Here is a 12,879-nt window from a genome sequence, read left to right as displayed (position 1 = left end):
ACACGAACTGGCTAAAACAAGAATGATATGTTTGTGTTCTCTGAAAGTAATACAAGCTTGATGTAGGCTGACGAAGGAATTGTAGGGAAGATTAGGAGAAAGAATCTATGTCGTGTTATGCTATAACACTACCTTAAAAGCATTTAGGCGACAAGGATCATCACATGCTTCTGACAGGTTGTACACAGAACAACTCATATATATGTATGTACGTATGTATGTATGTATGTATATATATATATATAAAAGCTCAGACTTTGAAGAATGCATGGAGGAAAAATATGATTTGTAGTGTGTTTCTCAGCATGGGGAATGTTTGTTTATATACTAGCAAACATAAAAGACCTCCCCTTATGTCAGCCACAAAAAGCAGAAAGTAAAGGGCATGAAGCCACGTACATATCACACAAACTGGACATGCATGAAAGTAGGGTAATTGACTGAAGCTTTTGAATGTTTCCTAATATAGGTAACTACAGTGTCACGAACGCTGATTGCTGCCATGATAGGATGATACTCATCACCTAATTGAATGAGAGCATGAACTACCAGATCCTCATCCGAGATAGGATGTTGTGCTAAAGCAAGATCATCAGCAATTGATTTCATGTCTAGCAGGAACTCCGAAATTGACCAGGATCCTCTCGGATTTCGGACGAGTTTAGCTTTAATAGAAATTATTTGGCCTTTGGATGAGCTAGCATAGCTAGCCGTAAGGCATGACCATGCATCCGCCGCTGTGGTGGCAGAGGATATAGCCGGTTGGATTGTTTCTGCGCAACTACCAAGAAGGGTAGCACGAATAATCTGATCTTGCCGTAGCCAATCCGTGTGAGTCGGGTTCTTAGTTGTTAACGTAGTATCCAAGAATTTAGTGGGCTCTTTGACAGTGCCATCAATATATCCTAATAGGCCAAGACCAATGAGTGTTGAATGAACCTGGCAACGCCAAATTGGGAAATTCGCATCAATAAGGCGGATTGGGAAGTTGGTCGGGGCAGATATTTGGATGATACAAGTGGAAGATGTGATCGCCATATGAATGAAGGGAGAGAAAGAAAAAAAAATTAGAAATCTCGTGAGAGTATGTCTCTGGATACCATGTAGAAATAGAGAGAATGTGTATTTCAGTATTAACTCACAGTACATCACAATGTATTAAATAGGGAAGAGGCTAGTAACAATTCTAGACCAAATCTACAGGAGAATTAATATAACAACCCAGACTTATTCAACAGACTAACAAAGGAATAAATACTAATGCTTAATATTAGTAGTCCTTTCATAAGTACCTAGTGGTACATATTCATTTCTATATTTTCCTACTTCATGAGGAAATTACTTAGTCAATTGCTTTACTATTTCAAGTTAAGTAAAACTTTTGTACTTAATAAATATGTTGTGATATTTAGTTTTCTTTCATTCTACAAATCCATAAAGGATTCTCTTAACTAAGTATTTGTGTCTAATGACCCATACTTAATTTGGACATGACGTTCATCAACTGCATATCTAATTTTATTATTATTCTGTCAATTATGTAGCGGAACTTAATAATATTCATTATAGGAGAGTATATTTGATTAAAATCAATTTTAGGGTCTCTAAGTGAACCCTTGTACTACAAACTCGCTTTATATCAAACCACCTCATCATTCTTATTTCTCTTTCATACAAACACCATTTGTAACCTACAGGTTTAACACTTCAATGGTGTATAGAAGAATATATTTATCAATGAGTTGAGCTATATATATGAATTAATTCCTCTTTTTATACGTTAATCAACCTAGGCGCTTCTGTCACCTAGCTCTGGATCCAGATTGTCATATAATATGAGAAATTTGAAGACAAATTTATTGTCGGCAACTTATAACATTTTTCAAGAATTTCTCCCATATATAAAAGTTCATGGTACGTAATTTTTTAAGTTAACTAGATTCTAGCCATTTCCCGAAAATATTTATATATGGTTGTTCCGCATCCCAGTATTTTGATTATTTGGTGCACCTTTAATTTTACTAGGTTTTTCGCCATCTAGACGAACGTCTCCGAGACATAATTATTTAAGGTATTCTAAGAGTGACAATTTTTGTTTACTAGAACTAGTACTATGATTCTTATCACTTACACCAATAGATCTCCTACACTTCTAGTGTCAAGGAATCTCGATAGATATATTTGGTCCAAGTTAAGGAAGGTACACGGGACCTAGTCACTCTAGTTCAGATAGATCTCCTAGGGTTTTATGATCAGTATATATATATATATATATATATGGCATATTGATTATCTCCAACTTCCAGTTCAATCTAACTAGTATGTGGATTTAAATAATGAAGATATTTCAGTTCCATTGAATTTCTTGGCATTCTATTAAAATTTGGAATTTTATCTCCCCCTAATGCCGAGTAATAATCTTCATTAAGTATGCAGTTAGCATACCTAGCTAATTATATATTGATCCCCTATATATCATGGGCTCTAGATATTTGAACAACATACGAGGTTTATAACCAACATATATACCTAGTTTCTTTGATAGCCTTTAGAGGTACGCTATGGTGGTGACATATGAAAATAGACTGCACACTAAAAATAACGTAGATAAGGAAATGTTTGTTTTTAAAACACGTACTAGATGTTAGGGGTATAATTGTGATATGCAGTGGGTTAGATTTGGGTAAAAACATAAGTATCTGAAATTGGATGTCTCCATAGGAAAACATGTAATTTAGGAATTTTCCTACACAATTTATTTGCTTCAGGCCAACTAACATGATATGACTAACTTTATTGAATCATCTAATCACATCATGACATGATCATAAGCTGTTTTGGTTGAATAGTATAGAACTAAAGATAGAAATTTAAGACTTCTTTTATAAGTCATTATGTGATACCCTGGTTATTTGAATAATTTGTTATAAATATTGTTGTTTTTATATAAATTATTTTACTATATAAATTATTTTTACTATATGATCTTTAATTCATTTATTTTATATCATGTGAACTAAATTGTTTTGAAAAGATGTTACTAATATTATTTTATAAATAATATATCGAGTATATACATTATGATTTCTTGATTTTAATATATATATATATATATATATATATATATATATATATATATGTTATATGTTCTTATCTAGCTTCCTAATCACTAGAAATCATGGATGTCAACTAACAATTTATCCTAATCTTTATTATTATTCTAGTTATCCCAATTTTCATTCTAATTATTATCGTAATTCACTTTCTAATTATTACTCCTAATTGATAGATAAATTATTTGTGCGTTACAGTAGAATGAACTCTATACGTTTCATATGTTACCGTACTAATCATTATATATATATATATATATATATATATATATATATATATATATATATTTGTTCGCGAGCTCCGTGGGGTCATGCGGCCTAATTTGCATCGTCCAATTTCATTCATCCTACTGAAATTCGCGTATGTTTAAGTGGGGTTATTATGGTAATTTTAGTATTTATATTACGTGAATTGGAATGGTGCATTTTAGTATATAGTTTGATGCGTTTTATTACGTATGTTGGTGCATTAACTGTGTTGTGGAATGATGTGTTTTAATCTATCCGTTGGTGCATTTTCATACATAGAATGATGTGTAACTGTGTTGTGAAATGGTGTGTTTTAATCCGTCCTCTGGTGCATTTTAATACGTTGAATGATGTTTATTTTAACACATGTTTTCGAATAAGTGTAATAATGCATGTTTATAATCTGGGGGTGGGGATTTTCAATAAGTGGAATTGTGCATTTTAACACACGTTGTGATGCATTTAAATACGTAGAATGGTGCATATTTTAGCACATGTCTACTATACTAATAAGAGCCAAAGAGAGTTAGGCCTAAAATGGGTAGAAAAAATGGCGGTCAAATTATTTAATCAAATGGATGGTTCATATGAATTATTTAATCAAATAGATGGTTAAAATAATTCAGATTAATATTATTAATAGAGATTACCTAATTTAACCTTACTTTTATGATTATCCGTTAAGTTTTCCATTAAATATTCTCTTCTCCGTTAATATTCCGTTAACTTTTAACTTACCCAATAATTTCTATAAGAAAGATCTTAGGTTCAAACCCCATCTCAATCAAATTTGACATAATTAAGTTTTTCACCCTATTTACTCTTATTAAATTAAATAAATTAGTAGTTACAACAAAAGATGATACATATGCATTTCTTTAATTTAGAATTATGTATCTACAATACCTTTATTTGAAAAAATTATTCATTATCAAAAATTTGAATTAAATAAGAGAAATAATTCCATTAGTTATATTGTCTTTATTTTCTCTCATGCAAAGATTCTTTACATTCAAATTTGTCAATTGATATTCATTACATTGTCCATTATCTTATTTTTACAATATCTTGTAATTAAATATCAAAGTTATAGTACAAAATAATGTTATATATTTATTTACCAAGTATTTTATTAATACTATGAAAAATAAATTTAAAATAATTTGAATCTAATTATATTAACTACTTGGGGATTGGTTGACAAAGAGAGTACTCAAATAACCCAACAAATTGAAGCGGAATCGCTCTATTTTACTCTTATTGAACTAAATAAATTAGTAGTTACACCAAAAAATGATACATATGTATATCTTTAATACCATGAAAAAAATAAAAAAGAATAGTTTGAAACAAATCATATTAACTACTTGAGCGATTTGTTGACAATGAAAGTACTCAAATAACCTATTACCCAGCAAATTGAAGCGAGAAACTACCTTTTAATATCTTTGGAATATATAATTTTTTAAATTTTTAAATTTTTATTAATTTATTTAATCTTTTTTTCTTAAACTAGAGACTTCTTTATCCACAATAACTCATTCAACAATAATGGTTGAACCAAATGAACCATAAGCAGAACACCTAAAGGAAAGTCCATAGCTCCTATATCATAATCTCATTGCATGACGTTGTCATCTATGTTACCAACAATAACCGAATTGCAAATAACATACTACCAACAAAAAGGAAGAGAACAAATACCAACAAAAAGGAAGAGAACAAATAGTAAAGATGAAGACAATGACAATGTTACTCAGAATTAATAACACTTAGAGAAATTCAAATAAAAAGTAGTCTTTATTTAGACTATCATTTTTAGATCAAATATTTAGACTATCGATTTTACAAGGTTGCAAACATTTATTTTAGTAATAATTATAATGAATTTTCTCTATTATCTTGGATTCATATACTTTGAGTTAGATATTTAAATAAAAAAAATTCGACATTCAATTACCCATGTATAAACTTCTGCTATATAATCTTGCATTGATATACTTTCAAATATTTATTTATATATAAACATTGGGCATTAACCCATACACGCGATGCGCGTATAAAACTAGTTTTCTAATGTGTAAATAGTGTATGCTTATAATCTGACATGAGGCACGTTGTGGTACATTTTAATACGTAGAATGATGTGTTTTGTTAAGTATATTGATGAATTTTAAGTGAATAGGTGCATTTGGTATATTGTGTGGAATGGTGTGTTTTGTCGGTCCTCTGGCGCGTTTTAGTACGTAGAATGGTGTGTTCTGTAACATATATATATTGCGCATTGATTTGATAAGTTGATATGATCTAATGGTTAAAAATAGGTCGCACGGTCACACCTAATGACCAGGCCACACCTGATCATGACTATATATATATCAAATCATCATTTCCATTTTCATTATTATCTTCCTAACCCTTCTTACCATTCTAACTTCTACTCCTAATATATAAGCATAATATATGTACACACGGATTTCCCAATGTATATTTTGCTCTTCTGATTCCTCATCATTCTCTACGCACACACCCAAGCACAAAGAGAGATAGAGAGGGAGAGACAAAGTTAGAGAGAGAGAGAGCTGATGGTGAGATCCGCGATGGCAGTACCCAGTGAGAAACATAATTATTAGGAATGAGAAGCGAAGAAGTGATAATAATTAAAGATTAAAATGTCATTGTGTAATAATAATGCTAATAATAATCAAGGATAAAAAAAATCTTTTTCTTCATTTTTCTCTTTCCTTTCCTCATTAAATTCCAATTCATATGGGAGAGGGTATGAAGTGCGATTCAACAAAATTGGGAATTGTAATTTGGTGGAATTGCAATTCACTTTAACCAAACACTATAATTTGAGTGGCCAAAGAATTGTGTTGTAATTAAATTACAAGTACATCCAACCAAACAACCCATTAGTTCACATTGTGCTCGACGTAATTTGCCTCACCAGTTAATCCATTATTACCAACCTCACCAGTTAATCCATTATTACCAAGATACTAATAAAAGGGTGCTAAAGGTTGAATTCTCAACCCAAAGGCCCCCCACGCACCGGTCAGTTAATCCATTATTACCAACCTCACCAGTTAATCCATTATTACCAAGATACTAATAAAAGGGTGTATTACCAAGATACTAATAAAAGGGTGCTAAAGGTTGAATTCTCAACCCAAAGGCCCCCCACGCACCGGTCAGTTAATCCATTATTACCAACCTCACCAGTTAATCCATTATTACCAAGATACTAATAAAAGGGTGCTAAACCATTATTACCAACCTCACCAATTAATCCATTATTACCAAGATACTAATAAAAGGGTGCTAAAGGTTGAATTCTTAATTGTCCTCAATTGTTACTACAATGTTGTATTGTGCCAACATTGGCACTGGGGATTGAACCTGTGACCTCTCACATGGGAGAGCCACAGCTATGCCGCTTGACCACAAGGCCATTGGCTATTTCTACTTACACTAAAAACAACTATTCAACTAATTGATTGAATATATTGCGGGCAAAATACCAAGGTACATATATAGCCTAATTAGGCATCAGACTGTACATGGTATGTCCTCTTGGACTTGGTAGAATTATGGCCCCGTTAGATGAAGGCACTTCCAGAATTCCAGTCCATGATGCGAAAGGGTGAAAAGGCCCAAAAGGTTGGTCTGAAAAATAATTTTAGTCCTTGAAAATTATGAGTTTGACTCTTGACAATATTTTTTGGAAGAGTACATAGCATGAGATCTTTCTAGTGGGGTTCACATATCTTATATATGTAGTTTCTAACCCATTATATCATAGTGCTATCCAATGCATAAGCTCATGTAGCATCATAACCAAAAAAAAAAGTGAAAAATGCAAAATCTTTTACAGGCCGTTTGGTTTGAAGGAATGAATTAAGGGAGAAAGGAATTATAATTTCATGCGAAAAGAATAAGGTGTGGATAAAGTGGAAATTCAAATTACATTTTTTAATAGGAAGGAATATAACTTCTGGGAATTGAAAGGAAAAATACTAAAATACCCTTGGTAATAATAATTGTTTGTTTTACGGTCACATGGTAGCCAGACGGCAGGCCAACACTACCGTAAAACGAGAGAAATAACAAAGTAAAATCACAAGACCAATTGGACAGAGTAATTGCACTTGCATTAAAATTAGAACCCTTTACGATATGACCCTAGGGCAGTATTTATAAAAGAATAATGAGCCTTTACAAGGAAACCAAAAAAAATCTTAACAAATTCAACTTTACGAAGGTTACTTAAGCTGTCCAGACCGCCATAAATGTTGCCTAATACAGAATATGAAAGAATCCCGCCAAATCTGTGAAGGATCCTCTGCGAATCTCGGTTCACCACTTCTGAGTGTCGCACCCAGTCGGCCGTCACGACAAGACTACTTGCATCAGGTGGGCTACTCAGATACTCATACTCGGCCCATCTACTGGCAAAGAGAGTTAGTTGGCGGGCTCCAGATACTGGGGGCCATCCAGGCTAGATACCTTACTTGGGGTATCCTCCTCCAACAACAACAACAACAACAACAACAACAACAACAACAACAACATAATAATAATAATAATAATAATAATAATAATAATAATAATAATAATAATAATAATAATAATAATAATGTTAATAATAAAAATAATCTATACTATATATATAAAAGTAAAATCCTCCTTTCAAATTTTCCTACTCAAACTTTTGTACTGTTAATATTAATTACATAATTTATTGTCTATACTATATATAATAGTAAACTACTCATCCCAAATTTTCCCGTTTAAACTTTTGTTAATATTAATTACATAATTTATTGGTAAAATAATTAATAAAGCTACAATATTATCATCAACAATAGCATATGAGATAAACAATGGGACACTGAATATCTGCATCATTAGTTAATTGTACAATGCTTTTGAGGTGTGTATTTTTATCTTGGTGTCATTACTCATTAGTCAATTGTACGATATTGTGGTAATTTCTCTTCTCATATATTATTGTGGTCTAATAAACTATTTTTATATTTTATTCTTTTAACTTGGTAAATATTAGACAAAAAAAATTATATACACTTATTGCTTTTTTTAAGGAATTATCTTCTAGTGGTGATGAGGTCATCACACAAGTAAATGAACCACCCAAAAAAGATGTTGAAATTGATTTTATTGAATCTAGATCTTCCAACCACAACGTTAAGCGTACCTTGGATGATTCATTTTCATCAAATGTGGGGAAGAAGGCCAAATATATTATAAAGTTAGAGAAACCTTGAAATTGCAGAAGGTTTTGAGTTATTTGGTGGACTACTTTTGAAATTTTGATAAAACAGTTTTTAAGTTGAGTTAAAAGATGTTTGAATTTAATTTTGACGACTATTGTTTTTTTTTTTTTGTCAAGTATTTGTGGATTTTATTTGAATAAGTTTTTGAATAACGTTGAATGATGTTTGTATTCTTTTTATATACATAGTGATTTATCCTATACCCTGCAAGCAATTTTTTTTACACTGGTCATACACTATTTTATGCACTATGGTGATTATTCGGTTCATGCAATGATTGTTGGTATAGCGAGCAATCAGGATTGGTATAATCTTTTTTGCAAAAATTTATACCAAAAGATGGTTTGCATAATATAATGAATGTAATAGGAGTTGGCAGGAGGGTGTTTGGCGGTATAGGATGGAATTAAGGGTTTTTTATGTGAACGGTAATGCACCACTCATAATTTCGGGCAGGGAATGTACTGATTTGTTGGGTTTGACAACATCACAAGTAAAATGTTAGACAATTGATACTTTATGTGTTGTTAAATATTTAAATAATATTCACATACTGATAAACGAATATATGGTTTTTACTTGGTGTTTTACGAATTTTTTTTCTTCAGTTGTATATGAACTCATAGGTAATAGGACAACAAGTATTTTGGGAAAGGTTGATAACTATAGACAGTACAAAACATGATAGTTGTAATTGTATAGAGCACAATTGTAAAAAGTTTTTGTATGTTTTATGTAGGTTTTGTATATAGGAATTAAATGTATTTTTTTTATAAAAAAATGTTAATAAATAAATTAGTTTATCTAATTATTCCAAGCTATACAGTTTTCATCCGATTACCATATTATTTGCAAACATCATTATCTCATTCTAAGAACTCTAACTATAACACGTTAAAAAAATTAACCAAATTAATTACACAAATAAAACCCTAAGGATAAATAAAGTATACCCTAAAGAGTCAAATTAAGTTTGACATGCTTAGGTAGAATTATAGCTCTTAATACATTATACAGTCCAACTGTTAGGTAAAAATGCACAACAAATAAAGCATGCCCATAAATCAAACGTAACATTCATGAAATAAGGTAAATCTATACACTTAAAAGAAAGCAAAGCTAATCTATACATACCTGTTTTAGAAATATCTTATAATCAATGAAATACTAAGGTCTTGGATAATTTACTCCAGTAATTCTGAAATAGGGCACTAAAAAGCTATAATTCTGAATAATTTACTTCATTGTGATGTAAAATAAGTATAAAAATTTACAATAACAATATATAATATACTACCTCTATCGTCTACAAAAAGATTTTTAATAATGTGTAATTCAAAACAGTTATATTATGTTTTCTTTTTATACAAAGATGACAAAATTGCTATATATCTACATAGAAAATATATCATTCGTACAAATATTTCTATAACTGAGTTGCTAGACAACGAGATAATTAGCCCGATTAATACAAATCATAAACATTGATATATAAAATGTCTAATGTTTCAGCACTGGATGCATATATATACATGTTGGCTATTAATTGGGCAATTATTTTCTCAAATTCAACCAATGATAACATTAGAAAACGTAATCGATCAAACTCAATTCTTCAATTCCACTATATAATATTAAATGTTATAATTACATAGTTGTATATCGATCTAAATATTCTTAAGATATTATAGCAAATCCATTCCGTGCACTGCACGGGCAAAAATACTAGTAATAATAATAATAAGAGATCATTAGGAAATGGTCCATCGACTATTGCGAAATTACCAATTTGGTCCTCGGCAATTTTTTGTGCCCAATTAAGTCCCTCGACTTTGGAAAACTTAACCAATTTGGTCCTCTGTTTATTTTTCCGTTAAACATCCGTTAAATTGGGACTAAATTTGTAATTTTACTATAGTCAAAGGACCATTTCAGTGAAAAATTAATTACCAATTTAGTCCCTTGACTATAGCAAAATTACCAATTTGGTCCCGACTTAACGAATGTTTAACGGCAAAATAAACGAAGGCCCAAATTGGTTAAATTTTTCAAAGTCGAGGGACTTAATTGGGCACGAAAATTTGTCAAGGACCAAATTAGTAATTTTGCAATAGTCGAGGGACCATTTCGGTAATAAACTCTAATAATAATAGTAACCACCATCAAGAGTAATGTTGTAATTTTATCTCTTTTTTTTCCTTTCCATCCACCACCGATCGAATTAAAATTCATAGGGAGAGCTAATGGAGGAAATTACAAATGGAGGAAATTACAATTTCCTCCAACCAAACAATGTAATTGTGCTTAACAAAGAATTAAATTCAATTACAACCTACAAAACAAATCATCTATCATCTATACTATTAACAAAAATAAAATCTCAATTTTAACTTCCCACCTAAAACACTCATATACTATTAAGATTTGCGTAATATTGTAAAATATGGTAATACAATTTCTATTCGTACTACAATTGTAAAATAAAATGTAGTAATAGAATTCCAAATAAAATATATACTTTTTTTTTTTACTTTCCTTTTCGTAATACAATTCTAGATTTAAATTACTAATCGTAATGTTACAGTCCATATACTTCACTACAATATAATTTATACACCTAATAAAAACAAAATCTTCAATTTTAACTTCCCGCCCAAAACACTTATATACCATTAATGTTTGCTTAATATTGTAAAATATGGTAATACAATTCTTATTCGTACTACAATTGTAAAATAAAATGTGGTAATAGAATTCCTAATAAAATATATATATATATATATATATATATATATATATATATATATATATATATATATATATATATATATATATATATATATATTACTTTCTTATTCGTAATACAATTCTAGATTTAAATTACTAATTGTAATATTACAGTACATATACTTTTCCCTACAACGTAATATTTATTACTAATAAAAATAAAATCCTAAATTTTAACTTCCCGCCCAAAACACTTATATACTATTAAGATTTGCGAAATATTGTAAAATATGGTAATACAATTTCTATTCGTACTATAATTGTAAACTAAAATGTGGTAATAAAATTCCTAATAAAATATATTCTTTTTTACTTTCCTATTCGTAATACAATTCTAGATTAAAATTACTAATCGTAATAATACAGTATATATACTTTTCTACAACGTAATCTATACTATTAATAAAAACAAAATCATCCATTTTAACTTCCCGCTCAAAACACTCCTATACTATTACCGCATGTTTGGTTCGCGGAATAGGCCTGGAATGGCATAGCATTCCCGGGAATAGGCATATTCCTTTATTTGGTAATGCTTTCTATTTCCTGGGAATGAGTTATTACCCTTGTAAGGGTATATAATACCTATTACCAGACCTCTCCTTGGTATTAACCTATTCCTGAGTTCTCAGGAATAGGAAAATTTTCTTATTTACTATTTTACCCTTAATTAAATTTAAAATATGGCGCAACATTGTTCATCTACACTAACTTTTTTTTTTTTAATTATAATCCTGTTTTGCACCTGTTATTTTTTTATGTATTTATATATTTTTGTTCAATATTCATACATATATTTTATATTTTTAAAAATAAATAATATCATCTCATCAAGATGATTAAAACAAGATTAATATTTAATATAGATTAATTAAATATTATACAAATAATCAAGTGTTGGTATAACTTTTTAAATTTTATACCAAAAAATAAATAACTCTCTCCAAATAATTCACAATATACACATTTTAAATATAATTCTAGATTAAAATTACTAATCATAATAATACAGTAAATATATTTCCCTGCAACATAATCTATACTATTAATAAAAACAAAATCTCAAACTTTAGCAATGTGGATATTGCACAAATTAAGATTTTTGTAGAAATGCTATGTTTTTTTCTTTAGGCCACTGACCACATAAATTAGGCCTTGACATTCGTTCTTGGACTTTTTAATCGAATTTAATTTGAACTAATCATTTAATTAACTGTTACTTAACTAATAATTAACTACGAGCTTTCAATTTTTTTAGTGAGCATCATTTTTTCACAATTCACACAAACAACAAAATGAGGAAACTCACAGAATCAACAATTTTAAGGGGCAAGAAGAAGCAAAAGACCTCAGATCAAGGTTAGAGCCAAAATTAAATCTCATTATATATACTGTTTCACTCATTATTTTCGTTATTATCTATATACTTTAGA

The sequence above is a fragment of the Ipomoea triloba genome, chromosome 5, assembly GCF_003576645.1.
Source record: "Ipomoea triloba cultivar NCNSP0323 chromosome 5, ASM357664v1".
Classification (NCBI taxonomy): domain Eukaryota; kingdom Viridiplantae; phylum Streptophyta; class Magnoliopsida; order Solanales; family Convolvulaceae; genus Ipomoea; species Ipomoea triloba.
The sequence above is the reverse complement of the archived record's forward strand: the minus strand, read 5'-3'. Positions refer to the sequence as shown.